General features: G+C 37.2%; 1 protein-coding gene across 2 annotated transcripts in view; it reads left to right on the top strand.

Moving 5' to 3' along the window:
• Nucleotides 1-219: 219 nt before the first annotated feature.
• LOC131438456 (5-hydroxytryptamine receptor 1-like) overlaps nucleotides 220-16,735 on the top strand; it is a 212,820-nt gene continuing 196,304 nt past the window's right edge. For both annotated transcript variants that reach the window (XM_058608511.1, XM_058608519.1), the window contains exon 1: nucleotides 220-1,370. The gene's annotated coding sequence lies outside the window, so the exon portion shown is untranslated. The remainder of the gene's footprint in view (nucleotides 1,371-16,735) is intronic.

Genomic DNA, 16,735 nt, shown 5'->3' with positions numbered 1-16,735 from the left:
GCCATATTCTGTGTTCGTAAAATTATGATTTCTCGCTCTGAGAATTTCACCTTCCCCTGGTTTACGCGGGAACAATCCGTCGGTCTAATGCGCGAGTGCGAGTGTGAATTTGAGTGTCCCTCTCACTCTCTCTCGCTCTGTGGCACTGTTGCTGCCAGTCCGCTGAGCAAACGAAAGAGTTCTGATGCTGTTATGGCACTGCTTGCTGAATGGCAGGTATCCAAGCCCAGTGCCGACACTGCCCGTCCGGTTCCGCGACTCGAATGCATCGAGTTTTCCTCGCTTTTCATCATCTCGGTTCAGTTAGAATTTGCTCTCGCCGCTAGACAAAGGTGATTTTTCACGTAACCGTGCGTAAAATTATCAATCCAGTGGAAGTGTTGACTGGCGTCGGGGGTCGCCTCCACTGTCGGTGTTCTTCCTGTCAAATTTGGCACTATCGCGCTATCAAGAGCTGCGCTTTGTCGGAGGTTGTAGAAAGAAAAAAAAAACAGGTTGAGTTTACAAGTGGAGTGCAGTTGAAGTGCGGAACGTGGTCGCGGTTGAAATGATCAGTTTGTTTTATGCGAAATGGCTAATGTATTCTACGATTTCGTAAAAACTTGTGCATTAAGAAGGTTTTAGTGGATGCTGAGATCATACAAGTGGAAGCTGCTTTTTGAAGGAGAAATATTGATTGCAAAAAGCAAAAGTAGTAGTGCCAGTAGTGCAGTTTGAATTGATGCGGTCGTTGTTTGCTGGTGGATGCAAAAATAGTTCTGATGTTTTCCCGACCCTTTGCTGCATAGCGGGGCGACTTAGAGACCACACGTACGACCGTGCGTGTGAGTGTGTGTGTGTGTGTGTGTGTGTTCATGCGAAACAGGTGCTACATGCTTCTCGTGAAGTGAAAATACTAAGAGTGTACGACGGTGCTGCTTTATTGGCTGCAGTTCAGGAAAAGTCCCTGAGCGGTTCTGTCATCGGGATAAGCAATATTGAAACGGAATTAGTTTTTCCTGAAACATCTGTGAAGAAAAAGTGTTCACGGTGTTCGTTCCGCTAAATGGCCGTGATCTGTGTTATTAAAACAGTGTTTGCTCATTACATGTAATATTACGCTTGGGTGGCGAGTCATTCGAATGTTTGGAATGTTTTAAACTACTTGTAAGAAAATAGAATTTGAAGAGTGCACTGAAATTCGCTGGTGACTACTGGCGCTTGAGGTCATGTGAGGTTTATGCATTCAGTAATCGAATAGATTCGAAGAAATAATCGTCAGTCCTGGTACAGGAGTTGCAAATACTTACCGACTTTGTTGGCGTTGGTGTACAGTGAGGATTCATAGCGAAAGTAAAACAACTACCGCAGTGCTAAGCTTGTTGTAGAAGGTTAGTTTTTTGTAAAGATATGATATTTTTCCAAGTCTCAGGCGGTAAATACAGTCATCAGATGAAATTCGCATTTTTTTTGCTTAAAGCTGTCTAATGTCGTTTCCACTTGATGTCGAACCTAACCCAGTTTCCAATCTAGCTACTGTCAAATCATCTGTTTAAAGTCAGTGTTAAATATAATTTTTAAAACAATGAACTCAAATTTGAACCAGTTTCAAATTTGATTCTTTTATTGGGTTCGCTTCCACCACCGTTGCTAGGCGCGGATTCAACTCAGTTTCGTGAAAATGGCTGGTTTTAAGAAACTACCATGGAATAGTTTCAGGTTTCTCAAATTAAAACGTCATAAGTCTCGTATGCCCTCGCATATTCATGTAGAACAAATATATAGTCAAATTGTTACTATCTGCTCTTTAAATAAATGTTTTCGCCTTAACACAGAGCTACCATGAGTGTTCAGACTTTGAACAGCCGGTAGGTTGTTCAATTTTCAGTTAACTTACAGAAATGATTATATGAAAACAATTAATAGAATTTCTGGATGCAAACCATTTTCAATTATGATCAGTATATTCCTGAGAAGTAACGACAAAATCCACCCCTGGTCAAACCAAACTCTGGAGCGTTTTAAACGAGCCTTTAGGAGAATTTCACTAAACAACTGAACATGTCACTAGCTAGCCTATTTCTTTTGTGACATCAAGAAAGACATTATAACGACACTCGAATCGGGTTATACTTTACGTCTACCTAGCTGTTCAATTGAAACTGCTTTGCACTGACGAATCGAGGACGAAACGAAAAGGAAAATTCAATACTATGAAAAGAAAAGTTCAAATCGATGACTGCACCTTCACAGTTTATGTTGAACCGTTATCCACTGATGAGTCTCGAAGACGAAAGTGTAATGAAACTATTGAAATCGGCTCTGTGTCCTAACACTAAAATAAGGCTAACCCCCGAAAAATCAAACCTGAACAGGCCAGTACAAGTAGGAAAAAAACTTTTTCGTTCGTCACCTCAGTAAGGACAATGCACTTCCGAAAAATACTCTGCGAATAGCAGAAAATTTACATCTGTTTAGCGTCGGTGTTGAACAGTCGTTCGCACCGCACGCGTATAGCTCTTGGCTCCTGGAATTTTTTTCTGGCTACCTAGAGTTTCATTGATTCAAGGCTTCAGTCTTTTTCAAGGCTACCTGAATCACTAACTAAGTGACTAAGTGATACAAAGAGTGATATTAGAGTGACTAAGTGGTACAAAGAGTGATATTAGAGTGACTAAGAAATTAATCAGCCTTTTTTAAGGCTAGCTAGGAGTCTAATCGAAGACTAATTTAGCCTAGTTAATTTAATTTAAAATTTCATTAATTTCAAAAATGCCTGCGTCCAACCGGAAAGGCAACAAGCCTAAGGCTAAAAATAATTCAATACGGAATAAATCACAATCCGTTATTCAACATTTTTCTAATAACATTCACGATCTTATAGAATCTGAATGTAAAAATAAAAGACAACGGACGGATTTCCCTTCCGTTGATCCTATGCCGTCTAACAATATTTACGAGATTCTTCCTGAATCCGATTGTAGCGACATAGAAGAAAATTCTTCAAAAATTCCCAAAATGGACGCTTGTCGTTCTGGGAAGAAACATCAATCTATGCCACCAGTGACGGTGATGATTTCCGACTTCAAAGCATTCCGTACTGAGCTTTCTACTTTTCTCCCGGAAGTAAAAGTCTCATTTCAAATCGGACGAAGAGGAGAATGTCGAGTCTTGGTGGATGGATTGGAAGATTACGAACGTCTTATTCGATATTTGTCCGAAAAACTTCATAAATTTTATTCATATGATATAAAATCAGACAGACCCTTCAAGGCTGTCTTGAAAGGATTATCAAATGATCAAAGTATTGATGAAATTAAAAATGAACTAAAAGAATTGCTTGGTTTTGCCCCTTCCCAAGTAATACTTATGAAAAAAAGAGCGAATGGTACTTCTAAACCACGCTCTGGAATTTCCCATGAACTTTACCTAATACACTTCAATCGAAGTGATGTAAACAATTTGAAAACTTTAGAAAAAGTACGTTTCATTTCCCACATTAAAATTCATTGGGAACATTATAAACGGCATAATCGTATTGCTAACTTAACGCAATGTCGCCGTTGCCAAGGCTTCGGTCATGGAACCAAAAATTGTCATATGGATATACGGTGTTTGAATTGTGGTAAATCGCATTCGAAAGACGTTTGTCCAATGAATGAAACCACTGATAAATTTTCATGTTCAAATTGCAATGGAAATCATAAATCCAATTATTTGAAATGTCCTGTCAGGGAAAAAATTTTAAACGCTCGTTCGCTTAGACAACAAGTCAAATCAACGACCTTAAATTTACAGAATATACCTGAAAATTCTTCTAAGGCACCTGCCAATTCGTCTTCTAACGAAAACAATTTATTGACAGGTAGATCGACCTCGTCATCATCTTCTTCTAATGTCAGTTATGCTGGTATATTAGGTAGAAATCTATCTCCTATTTCTTCTAATGTAAATAATCAAAACACAGGACCGCCTTGCAGTTCTTCTTCTAACGAAAACAATTTATTAATAGGTAGACCGGCCAAATCATCTTCTTCTAATGGCAGTCTACCTACAAATATTCCTTCAATGCCATTCGCTTCTTTAAATGAAGTCGATTTAGGCGATATAACTGAAAATAAAATGATCTACCTACAAGATCAACTTTTTCAAATGATCATCCAAATGAATTCGACTTCATCACTTTTTGAAGCATTTCAAATCGGATGGAAATTTGCAAATAATATTATAATGAATTTAAAATTTAACAGTGATGTTAAATAATTATTTGAATATTTTAAATTGGAATGCTCGATCTTTGAAATCGAGTGAAGATGAATTTTATAATTTTCTCAAAGTTCACAAAATTCATATTGCCATTGTGACAGAAACTTTTCTTAAACCAAATGTAAAATTGAAAAGTAATCCACATTATGTGGTTCATCGATTTGACAGGTTTACTGGAATTGGTGGTGGAGTTGCCATTTTTGTCCAACGGCAAATTAAACATCGAATTTTACCTTCTTTCAATACTAAAGTTATTGAAAGCTTGGGAATCGAAGTTGAAACCATTCATGGAATTTATTTCATCGCTGGAGCATATTTGCCATTCCAATGCACCGGCGAACAATTAAATTTCTTTAAAGGCGATTTGCAAAAACTTACAAGATATCGATCGAAATTTTTCGTAATAGGGGACTTAAATGCTAAGCATGTCCAGTGGAATTGTAGGCAAAATAACAGTAATGGTAAAATACTTCATAATCAACTCTCAGCTGGTTACTTTACAGTTCTTCATCCCAGTAATCCTACTTGTTTCTCTTCCGTGAAAAACCCGTCTACAATTGATCTGGTTCTAACAGATCAAAGTCACATTTGTAGTGAACCGATTACTCATGCTGATTTTGACTCAGATCATCTTCCTGTAACATTCAGACTTTCCAACGAAGCTATAATTAATCCAATTAGTTCTATTTTCAACTATCATAGAGCTAATTGGTTGGATTACAGATCTCACATTGAAAATCATGTGGATCATGAAACTATTTTAGAAAATTCTGCGGACATCGACACAGCAATTGATAATTTGAATCATTATATTATCGAAGCTAGAAATCTTTCAGTTCCCAAAGCTCAAACTAAATTAAATTCTCCTATCATCGATGACAATCTTCAACTGCTCATTCGGTTGAAGAATGTTCGTCGACGACAATATCAACGTTCTCGTGATCCTGCTATGAAAAACATAGTTAAGGATTTACAAAAAGAAATTAAACATAGATTTACTCTTTTGCGAAATGAAAATTTCGCTAAAGAAGTTGAACAAATTAAACCATATTCTAAACCTTTCTGGAAACTTTCTAAGGTTCTTAAGAAACCTCAGAAACCAATTCCTGCTCTCAAGGAAGGAAATCAAATACTTCTTACAAATGGTGAAAAAGCTCAAAAACTTGCTCAGCAGTTCGAGAGTGTCCACAATTTTAATTTAAACGTTGTGAGTCCTATTGAAAATGAAGTCTCACTGAAGTATGATCATATTTCAACCCAAGTGTTATCACACGATGACATTATTGAGACGAATTTTGATGAAATTAAATCAATTATTAGGAAACTCAAAAACATGAAGGCTCCTGGTAATGATGGAATTTTTAATATTCTTATTAAAAATCTTCCCGATGTTGCCTTGAGACTCCTGGTTAAAATTTTCAACAAGTGTTTTTCATTAGCTTACTTCCCAAAAAGATGGAAAAACGCTAAAGTAATTCCTATCCTAAAACCTGATAAAAACCCAGCAGAAACATCAAGTTATCGCCCAATTAGTTTACTTTCTTCTATCAGTAAACTTTTTGAAAAAATTATCTTGTTAAGAATGATGACTCATATAAATGAGAATTCAATTTTTTTACCAGAGCAGTTTGGATTTCGTCATGAACATTCAACTACTCATCAACTTGTCAGAGTAACGAACATGATAAAATCAAATAAATCTTCTGGGTTATCCACTGGAGTTGCTTTTCTAGACATAGAAAAAGCATTCGACAGTGTTTGGCACAAAGGTTTAATAGCAAAAATGTCTGATTTCCAGTTTCCTATTTATTTGATAAAAATGATTCAAAATTATTTAACTGATCGTACTCTTCAGGTTAGCTATCAGAATTGTAAATCTGAATTGCTACCCGTACGAGCCGGTGTTCCGCAGGGTTCGAGTGTAGCTCCAATCTTGTATAATATTTTCACTTCTGATCTTCCAAATCTACCCGTTGGTTGTCAGAAATCGCTATTCTGTGACGACACAAGTCTGTTAGCCACAGGTAGAAATCTAAGAGTGATCTGCAGTCGCCTACAAAGAAGTTTAAATATTTTCAGTGATTATCTGTCAAAATGGAAAATTAAACCAAATGCAGCAAAAACGCAATTAATTATCTTTCCTCACAAGCCAAGAGCTTCTTTTCTAAAACCAAACAATAATCACATTCTCAAATTGAATGGCTTGGAATTGACATGGTCTGATCAAGCTAAATACTTAGGTTTAACGTATGACAAAAAACTCACTTTCAAGGATCACATTGAAGGAATCCAGGCAAAGTGTAATAAATATATTAAATGTTTATATCCTCTTATAAACAGAAATTCTAAGCTCTGTCTAAAAAACAAATTGTTAATTTATAAACAAATTTTCAGACCAGCCATGCTTTATGCGGTACCAATTTGGTCAAGCTGTTGTTCCACCAGGAAGAAAACGCTTAAAATTCTGAAAATGATTCTGAAGCGTCCTCCCTGGTTTAGTACAAATGAGTTACACAGACTCACAAATATAGAACCATTAGATGTAATGTCACATAATATTATAAGCAAATTCCGACAAAAATCGATGCAATCTTCAATTGAATCGATTCGCTCTCTGTATTAGTTAGTAAGTTAGTATATAAGTTCCTTTTCCCCATTACACAATACAAGTAGGTTTAGAATTTTCCCTACACAAAAATCTCAGAATTGCGGAAGCAAATGATGTCTTCATGGTAATAACCAAATCATATATATATAACAGGGCTGAAAAGTCACCACTTGTGGCTGAACACCCAATTTAAATCTTAATAATTTAATTTTAACTCATATTCCAATAAATAGTTATTATATTAAAAAAAAAAATATATATATACATCTGTTTAGCGGTTTATGTTGAACTGCTGCTTTGCTAACTAGCAGTTCAACATAAACTGTCATGCACTGACGAGTCGAAGACGAAACGTTAACTGCACTCGATTTTCTCAGAGACAGATGGACCAATTTTCACAAGCTTAGGTCTCACAATCCTATAGAACTCTATCGACTGTAGTCCGGAGATGGTTCCGGAATTACTGACTGATAAGTATATAAATTCCAATTCCAAGAGTGTTTATTTCTCTGTACATGACTCTGAAAAATCGAGCAAAATACCTTGAACTAGCCGTATATTTCTTCAACTAGGCAGGTCTGGTTAGTTGATGACCGATTACATTGATTTAGGGTCTACCGGATCATCGTTTCCGGTTCCGGAAGTAACGGAATAGTGATCGTGTATTCCGAACCAGAAATCACTCAAAAACGGCTTGAACGATTCTCATAAACGTACACGCAGAAAAATAGAACACATTAGATTCTAATATATTGAGTCTTTAAGTCAACTTCAAACAATTGTTTGAATCAAATAAAACTATTTTTGAATAAAAATTTGAATCAAATAAAACTTTTTTGAATCAAATTTAGTGTGGCAAATTTAAAAATTTTATTGAAACAAATAAAAAAATTATTTGATTCTAATGTTTGTTAAAAATGTTAATGTTAATGTTAAATGTATTTGAATAAAATATGTTGCTGGATAGATTCAAATAAAAAATATGTTGACACTTGAATTAAACTGAATCGACTATACTGAGCTTGAATCAATTGCCAGAGATTATTGATTCTAAAACATTTTCATTGAATCAAACATTGGTACTAAGAAGGTATTTATAGAGAGAAAGGTGTTTTAAATGTTTCTAACAAAAAGTTTCAAATATAAAACTGACCCAATTTGACGACAATACCGTGAAAATAATGATTATTGTGACATCTGAGATGGGACACTGTTCATTCGCAATCTGAACATGAACGAAACATTCCCGAGCAACGCACAGTGGTTCAAAAGCGCAATTTCACGCTCTTAATTGATAACTCATTAAAACGTGGTTTTCGAGGTACAGTATCTTCAAAAAAGTTGCTCAGAATGATAGACGCCATCTTTTGGCAAATTTTATTAATGTGATTAATTCCCCTAAAAGTGAGATAAAAATTTTAGTTTAGCTCAGAGCCAACATAGGGGCTAAGTTACTTCGACAAAGTTGTCAAAAGCAAAGTCTTGGCATTACATTCCTTTTGTAAAATTTGGCCTTTCTGTTTCGACAGACTTCGCAGCCGATTCTTAGTGTACAGAATCATTGCATGGCTAGTACTATGGATTCTACTGACACTAAGAATCCTTCCAGGTCGGGGCTCGAACATACGACAACTGGCTTGTAAGATCAGCGTCCTATGCATTGAACCGCCAACCGGGGACAAAGTTGTGCAGAAAGTTATTTTAAATAAGTTTGCTGAAGGTACTATTTCCGTAACTTGATTGTAATTCATGCTATAATGTATTTTCTGAATAGGGTGTCCAAAAACCAGTTTTTGTAAGAAAACACATATATTTTCAATTTATATGAGTTTTTCATGTTATACAATGTTTTTCATCTTTAAAAACTACACAACTTTCTCAAACATACTATGCTGCTATCATTTCAGTTTAATGAAATAGAGCAATGTTTCATGTTTTTTTTATGAAATTCTAACTTGTCTATTATCAGAAGGCGCAGGAAGGTGCAAGGAACCGTGGTTGAGTTACTCGTCTGCGATCGTCTGCAGGCGAGATATGTTCATTTCAAATATCCTTGTCCTTGACATTTGCAATTAGTAGGTTCATTGTATTTTAGATCAGATTTCAGTATATATTCAGTACTATGGTACTTGCCAGAAAATTTTTTTTTGCACATTGAAGTCTATAAATTGAATAGTTTAGTAACTGTTTTGTCAAGACTTTTAAAAAGCCATCATCAAATCGAATTAAGTTATGTCATCTTCTGGTAGAGAAAAGTAATATCAAAACTCATTTTTTAATTATTTGTATTTATTTTATGATAGCTGATAATGTTCTTAACCAGCTAAAAGACTCTTAGCTTAGCATCGTTCGACAAATTCTTCTTGGACTGTTTTGACCATTCACGAATATTTGTAACCAAAGGATCCAATGAAACTAATTACCAATTCATGGGATCCCGATTCGTAAGTGATCTGGATTGCTCGCGTGTATAATACTCCCGACATCTGTATAAAAGAAACTTCTTAATCATTGAGAACAGTACAATATAGCAAGCGTTTATCGATCTCCACTTTAATTGATGAATAGAGGATATCTATCCGCAGAGCTTTTCTATAGAAAAAAAAACTTACTAAAAAATGACATAACGTAACTCGACATGATGATTGCCTTTTTTTTCAAAGTGGTGGCTTCTTATCTCACTTTCAAAAAACGTCGGACAGTTACTTTCAAAAACCGTCTGTAATTTCTACTATACTTTTCTATTTGTAGACTTCGATGTCCATAAAAACCTTTTATTGTGAGAGTCCATGGTAACGAATATATACTGAAATCTGATCTGATATACAATGAACCTTATAATTGCAAATGTCAAGGACAAGGGTATTTGAAAAGAATATAACTCGCCTGCAGACGATCGCAGACGAGTAATTCAACCACGGTATGAAGCTAGCTCTTTTGCTCTTTTGAAGTAGTTTAATATGTAAGCAGTCCAATCTGCACCTTCCTGCGCCGTTTGATAATAGACAAGTTAGAATTTTATTTAAAAAACATGAAAAATCGTTCTATTTCATTGAACTGAAATGATAGCAGCATAGTATGTTTGAGAAAGTTGTGCAGTTTTTAAAGATGAAAAACATTGTATAACATGAAAAACTCATATAAATTGAAAATATATGTGTTTTCTTACAAAAACTGGTTTTTAGACAACCTTTTCAGAAAATACATTATAGCATGAATTACAATCAAGTTACGGGAATAGTACCTTCAGCAAACTTGTTTAAAGTAACTTTCTGTACAACTTTGTCCCAGGTTGGCGGTTCAATGCATAGGACGCTGATCTTACAAGCCAGTTGTCGTATGTTCGAGCCCCGATCTGGAAGGATTCTTAGTGTCAGTAGAAGCCATAGTACTAGCCATGCAATGATTCTGTACACTAAGAATCGGCTGCGAAGTCTGTCGAAACAGAAAGGCCAAATTCTACAAAAGGAATGTAATGCCAAGACTTTGCTTTTGACAACTTTGTCGGAGTAACTTAGCCCCTATGTTGGCTCTGAGCTAAACTAAAATTTTTCACATAAATAAAATTTGCCAAAAGATGGCGTCTATCATTCTGAGCAATTTTGCTGAAGATACTGTACCTCAAAAACCACGATCCTATGAGTTATCGATTAAGAGCGTGAGATAGCGCTTTTGAACCACTGTGCAACGCCGGGTAATTCAGCTAGTATAAATATAAAATCCAATCGTAACTAAAGTATAACAAGTACTTATAGTAATGGATTAATAAATGAATGTACTACGTCTGTCGTTAATAACTTTTTCAACCACCTACGTATACTCCTGAGAACGATAAATTACCTTTCGTTCTTTTGGATCGATTACACATTAGTGATGGAAGCACACCCGGCTCTGGCTAGTCGCACGCAAGGAAATACGTGCCAATTCAGAAAGTTTTCTGGAAAAGAACCCTATGTCACATCTGCACTTTGTTTCATCTGCTGGTAATCGCTCCCTGAGTTCAACGAGCTGGAAACTAGCCGGAAGCAGATGTATAAATCAAGGATACCAAATAAATCAAGGATACCAAAAAAAAAAAAGAATCGTTTGATCCAAGCAGAACTCAGACCGTATAGGCTTTCGCTAAGATTCAGAACCACCCATTCATTGGACAAGTTCTAGTAAGTCAAATAAAATTGCACACACTGTTTCAACATAAAACACCTAAAACGAAACAATGCTGTGACATATTGAAGCCCAATCGAAATCCCAACAAGTCAATTAGAATGTGATAAAAATTGTATCTCACACTGTTCTAGATCGGTTGGCTGGTTGAATTCGGGTCGACACGTTTTTCTCGCACTTCCGGAAAAATAGCGGAACAGGCTGGCTGTTACATAATTGCATGGTGTGTCATCATGTCAATGCACATGCTTGTCATTTTAGTTCACCGTTCACCGAGTGCAGAGTGTTTGTATCCGTTCTATCCTCTCCCATCCTATCCTATCTAATGTGACTTCGGAAGGTTTTTGGCATTGTTAGTAACACGAGTAACGAGCTGCAGCAGTCGGTCCGAATGATTGCGTACCCAAGCGGACAGGAGGTTGCGGGGGGAGGGCGCGATGCAACTGTACATTACGACAACATGACACCGGTAATCATTATTGTTAAACAAACGAAAATTACAGCTGTTGGGGCTCGCACTCTCTGACTGACCGCACACATTAATAGCAGCTATTTGATTGTACATTTAACCGGCTACTAATCTGCCGCTAGAGCTTAAATCGACTCGGTAGGGTGTGTTTAATGTGAGAATGTTGTTCGAGGGCAATGGTCGTCGAATGAGGCGTAATTTTGTTCGATATGAGGCGTCACTCTATTTTTGTCCGGCTCGTATTCTTCGGCTTCCGGCTAGTATTACAGAAGGTGGCTTCGACGTGCGCTGTGTTCGAGTAGTTCGGAGGATCAACAGCAAAATACCATTGAAATAACGATGCCGCATGCCGACATTTTTCTGCGCAACTTGACCTTTACTTTCGACTGGCTCTTGCGACAGATTCTGAGCGCAAACATTCCGGAACTTATCTCACATTGATACGAAACGTTTTTCTTCGAGGTTTCGAACTTGTGCAAAGACATTCCAAAGATAACAAAAGACTTTTTTTTTCATTCTACCATTCGAAGCATCGCCACAGAACCGTGCACCCAAAATTAAGAAAAAAAACTATCCATAGTAAATTCAAACAACCTAAAAAAAGTCTCTTGAAGGACTACCGCCCATAGGACGGGATCGTCTTTCCTCCACACTTTGCTCAAGCACTACCATCTAACCCTGATCAGCATGTCACTGTATAAAGGATCAAAACGAGATGTGGTCAACAAGCAATCGTTTGCGCTCACTAAAGGGATAGGAGGCAAGCCGTTGTGGTGACAGGCCATCCCGAATAGGTGTGAAGGAGAGCCCGCCCAAATTCTACGAGATGATAGTAACAAGAAGTTAGCGACTCCACTGTCCTTGTCCAAGTTGTTTCCTTCAGATGCTCTGTTCGGTCAACCCTACTAAATTTAGCGAAATGTGTATTAATATTGTGTATATAATTTTTATTTGCGTCATTTACCGAAAATGCCTCTCTGCAGAGTTCATTATTCTACCTTGTATCCAATTGATCCTTTTCAGTTACCTTGTTCTGCATGTTACGTCGCTTCTGTCCATCATTTTGATTGTATAATAAAGTTTCCTCCACTGTTGTTCTAGAATTGAAATAAATTTGTCCCCAATATCCTGTCTTAAATCTGCAGTTTGTTTAATAAAACAGGTTATGAGGATTAGCTTATCCATGAATAATGCAAGGAATATTCTTGCAGACGGTTTCTATACAAACAGGTTGATAAAATGTCTGGATAAATTAAAACAAATGTCGTATTCCCAAAAAGTTATCACATACAAACCAATTCACACCTTCTCATTCTGATATTAACGCAGAAGGTGATAGCACCCAGTCGACACCGTCCAAATTTCGTCATAGACACACGGGAAGGCATGATATAGGAACTTGTGAGCACTTAGCTAATTCACCTTTTGACGACCTGTTTAAAATAATTTTAGTTTATACTTAAGATTCAAATCCACATTTGATGCTAATTTGATTAGCATCTATTGAAAAGTGAAAATATTACAGCTGAAATTATTTTCAGTCATTTCTTATTTTTATACAGGAACGTGAATTTTGGACTTGAATTTAGGATCCGATTTCTGAAACAGAATTCTAAACCTAAATTCTTGACCTGAATTCTGCACCCAGATTCTGCACCCGGATTCTGGACCCGAATACTGGAATTTTGGATCCGATTTCGTGAGTTGAATTATAAACCTGCACTGTAATTAAAATCTGGACCTGGATTCTGAACCTGGCTTCTGGAACAAAATTCTGGACCTGGATATTGGAATTGAATTCTGGACATAAATTTAGGACCTAATTTCTGGAACTGAATTCTAGACCTCAATTTTGGACCTGAATTTGAAATTTGAATTCTGGACCCGGATTCTTGACACAAATCTTGGAACTGCATTCCGTAACTGAATTCTGGGCCTGGATTCTGGAATTGAATTCTGGACCCGAATCTTTGACTCCCGAATATTGGACCTAAATTTTTGACATAAATTTAGAACCTAATTTCTGGAACTGAATTCTAGATCTGAGTTTTGAACCTGAATTCTGGACCTGGTTTCTGAACCTGGCTTCTGGAACTGAATTCTGGACCTGGATCCTTGAACTGAATTTTGGACCCGAAATCTTGACTAAAATTTGTGATCTGTCTTCAGGAACTGAACTCAGAACTTGGATTCTGAAACTGATTTCTGCGCGTGGATTTTGGACCAGGATTCTGGACTTGAATTTAGGACCTGATTTCTGGAAAATCCAGAATTCATATTCAGAAGTCGGGTCTGGATCTGAATTCTGAGCTTAGTTTCTGGACCGAATTGTGGACCCGAATCGTGGTAATGAATTTCGGACGTGGAACTGAACTTGGATTCTGGAACTCGACCGGGATTCTGGAACTGAATTCTGACCTGGATTCTGGAATTGAATTTTGGACCTGATTTCGTGAATTGAATGATAAACCTACACTCTGGAACTGGATTTTGCACCTGATTTCTGGATTCGGATTCTGGACCTGGATCTTTAAACTGCACTGTAATTAAAATCTGGACCTGGATTCTGAACCTGACTTCTGGAACAAAATTGTGGACCTGAATATTGGAATTGAATTCTGGACATAAATTTAGGACCTAATTTCTGGAACTGAATTCTGGACCTGAATTTTGGACCTGAATTTGAAATTTGAATTCTGGACCCGGATTCTTGACATAAATCTTGGAACTGCATTCCGGAACTGAATTCTGGGCCTGGATTCTGGAATTGAATTCTGGACCCGAATTATTGACTCCCGAATATTGGACATCAATTTAGAACCTAATTTCTGGAACTGAATTCTCGATCTGAATTTTGGACCTGAATTTGAAATTTGAATTCTGGACCCGGATTCTTAACTCAAATCTTGGAACTGCATTCCGGAACTGAATTCTGGGCCTGGATTCTGGAATTGAATTCTGGACCCGAATTCTTGACTCCCGAATATTGGACATCAATTTAGAACCTAGTTTTTGGAACCTGGACCTGGTTTCTGAACCTGGCTTCTGGAATTGAATTCTGGACCTGGATCCTTGAACTGAATTTTGGACCCGAAATCTTGACTTGAATTTAGGACCTGTCTTCAGGAACTGAATTCAGAACTTGGATTCTGAAACTGATTTCTGCGCGTGGATTTTGGACCCGAATTCGGGACTTGAATTTAGGACCTGATTTCTGGAAGGTCCAGAATTCATGTTCAGAAGTCAGGTCTGGATCTGAATTCTGAGCCTAGATTCTGGACCGAATTGTGGACCCGGATCGTGGAACCGAATTTCAGACGTGGAACTGAATTTGGATTCTGGAACTCGACCGGGATTCTGGAACTGAATTCTGAACCCCCAAATTCTGGATCTGAATACTGGACTTAAATTCAAGAACTAATTTCTAGAACTGAATTCTAGACCTGGATTTTGGAACAAAATTTTGAACCTGAATTCTAATCCTGAATTCTCGACCCAGGTTCTGGAATCGGTTCCAGGAACTGTGTTCTGAAACTGTATTCTGGAACTGTGTTTTGGAACTGTATTCTGAAACGTGCATTCAATTTATGGCTTGAATTTAGAACCTGATGCCTAGAACTGAGTTCTGGACCTGAATTCTATTCCAGAATTCTTGACTCGGATCCTGGAACTGCATTGAGGAACTGAATTTTGCTTCTGGCATTCTGGAACTGAATTCTAAATCTGAATTTCGGTTCAGGGTTCTGGACCCGAATCCTGGATTTGTATTCAGGACTCGAGTTCAGGACTTGATTTCTGGAACTGAATTCTGGACCTGCATTCTGAACCCGGTTTTTGGACCTGGATTCTTTATTCCAATTCTAGACCTGAATATAGGATCTGATTTCTGGATCTAAGTTCTAATGGACCTGAATTCTGGATTTGAATTTAGGACCTGATGTCTGGAAGTGAGTACTGAAACTGGACCTGAATACTGAAACTTAATTCTGGACCTGCCTTTTTGAACTGAATTCAGAACCACTATTCTGGATACTGGAACTGAATTTCCGGTCTGGATTTTAAAACGGAATTTCGAACATGAATTCTAAACCTTTGTTCTGGGCCTGAATTTTGGACCCGAATTCAGGACTCGGACTTGGGACTTGAATTTTGGACCTGCTATCTGGAAGGTCCTAAATTCAGGTCCAGGATCCGGAGCAAGAATTCTGTTCCAGAACTCAGGACCAAAAGCCGGATCTGGAATTGAATTCTGGACCTGAATTTTGAACTTGAATTCTGAACCTGGATTCTGAACCTGTTTTCTGGAACTGAATTTGGGACCCGAAATTTGGACCCAAATTCAGGACCTGGCTTCTGTAATTGAATTCTGGACCTGGAACTGTATTCAGAACCTGGATTCTATAACTGAATTCTGCGTGTCCTGAATCCGGGTCCAACATTCACGTGCAGAATCCAGGAACACTATTCAAGGGGCCAGAATTTGGGTCCAGAACTCTGGAACTTAATTCTGTATTTCGACTTTTAAACCGATTTCTGGACTTGAATTCTAGACTTCAATTTAGGGCCCAATTTCTAGAACTGAATAGCGTTATATATCACTCGAATCACACGGTGAAAATGCTAGATTTTATGAGCGAAGCCGGAACATGTGGTCGAACGATGTCGTGATGGAAAATTACGATATTGTGTCCGGTACCATACATTTAGACATTTAGTGTTTCACCTTCAGTATTCATTAAAAACTGAATAAAAGGCTTCAATACATTTAAAATTTCGATGGTTTGACTACTCGGAAAATTATATGACAACATTCCGATCAAGCCCTATCCATTCCTTACGCTTTCGGGTAGTGGAAAACGGTTTTTTTGTGACATACCTAATCGAAACCGAGGATTGAAATTGCTTTTTGAATGTCGCAAATATTTACTTCATTAAGGTATTCAATGTATGAAAACATTAGTGTTACCTCGTATTCTAGACCTAAATTCTGGATCCGAATTCTGAACTTGAATTTTGGATCTGATTTCTGGACATGAATTCTAGCCCTGGATTCTGAAGTTGAGTATTTCACCAGAATTCTGGACCCTGATTCAAAAACAATATTCTGTAACGGAATTCTGGAATTGAATAAATGAAAATAATCAAATTTTCGAATTTTTTAATACTCTAGTATGACAAGGAGATGTTTGCTGAACTATTATTTCGAGAAAGAAATATTTCCTTTCTGATATACATTGTAGTATCCTCGA

The sequence above is a fragment of the Malaya genurostris genome, chromosome 1 (genome assembly GCF_030247185.1).
Source record: "Malaya genurostris strain Urasoe2022 chromosome 1, Malgen_1.1, whole genome shotgun sequence".
Taxonomy (NCBI): domain Eukaryota; kingdom Metazoa; phylum Arthropoda; class Insecta; order Diptera; family Culicidae; genus Malaya; species Malaya genurostris.
This window is presented reverse-complemented; position numbering and strand designations above follow the sequence as displayed.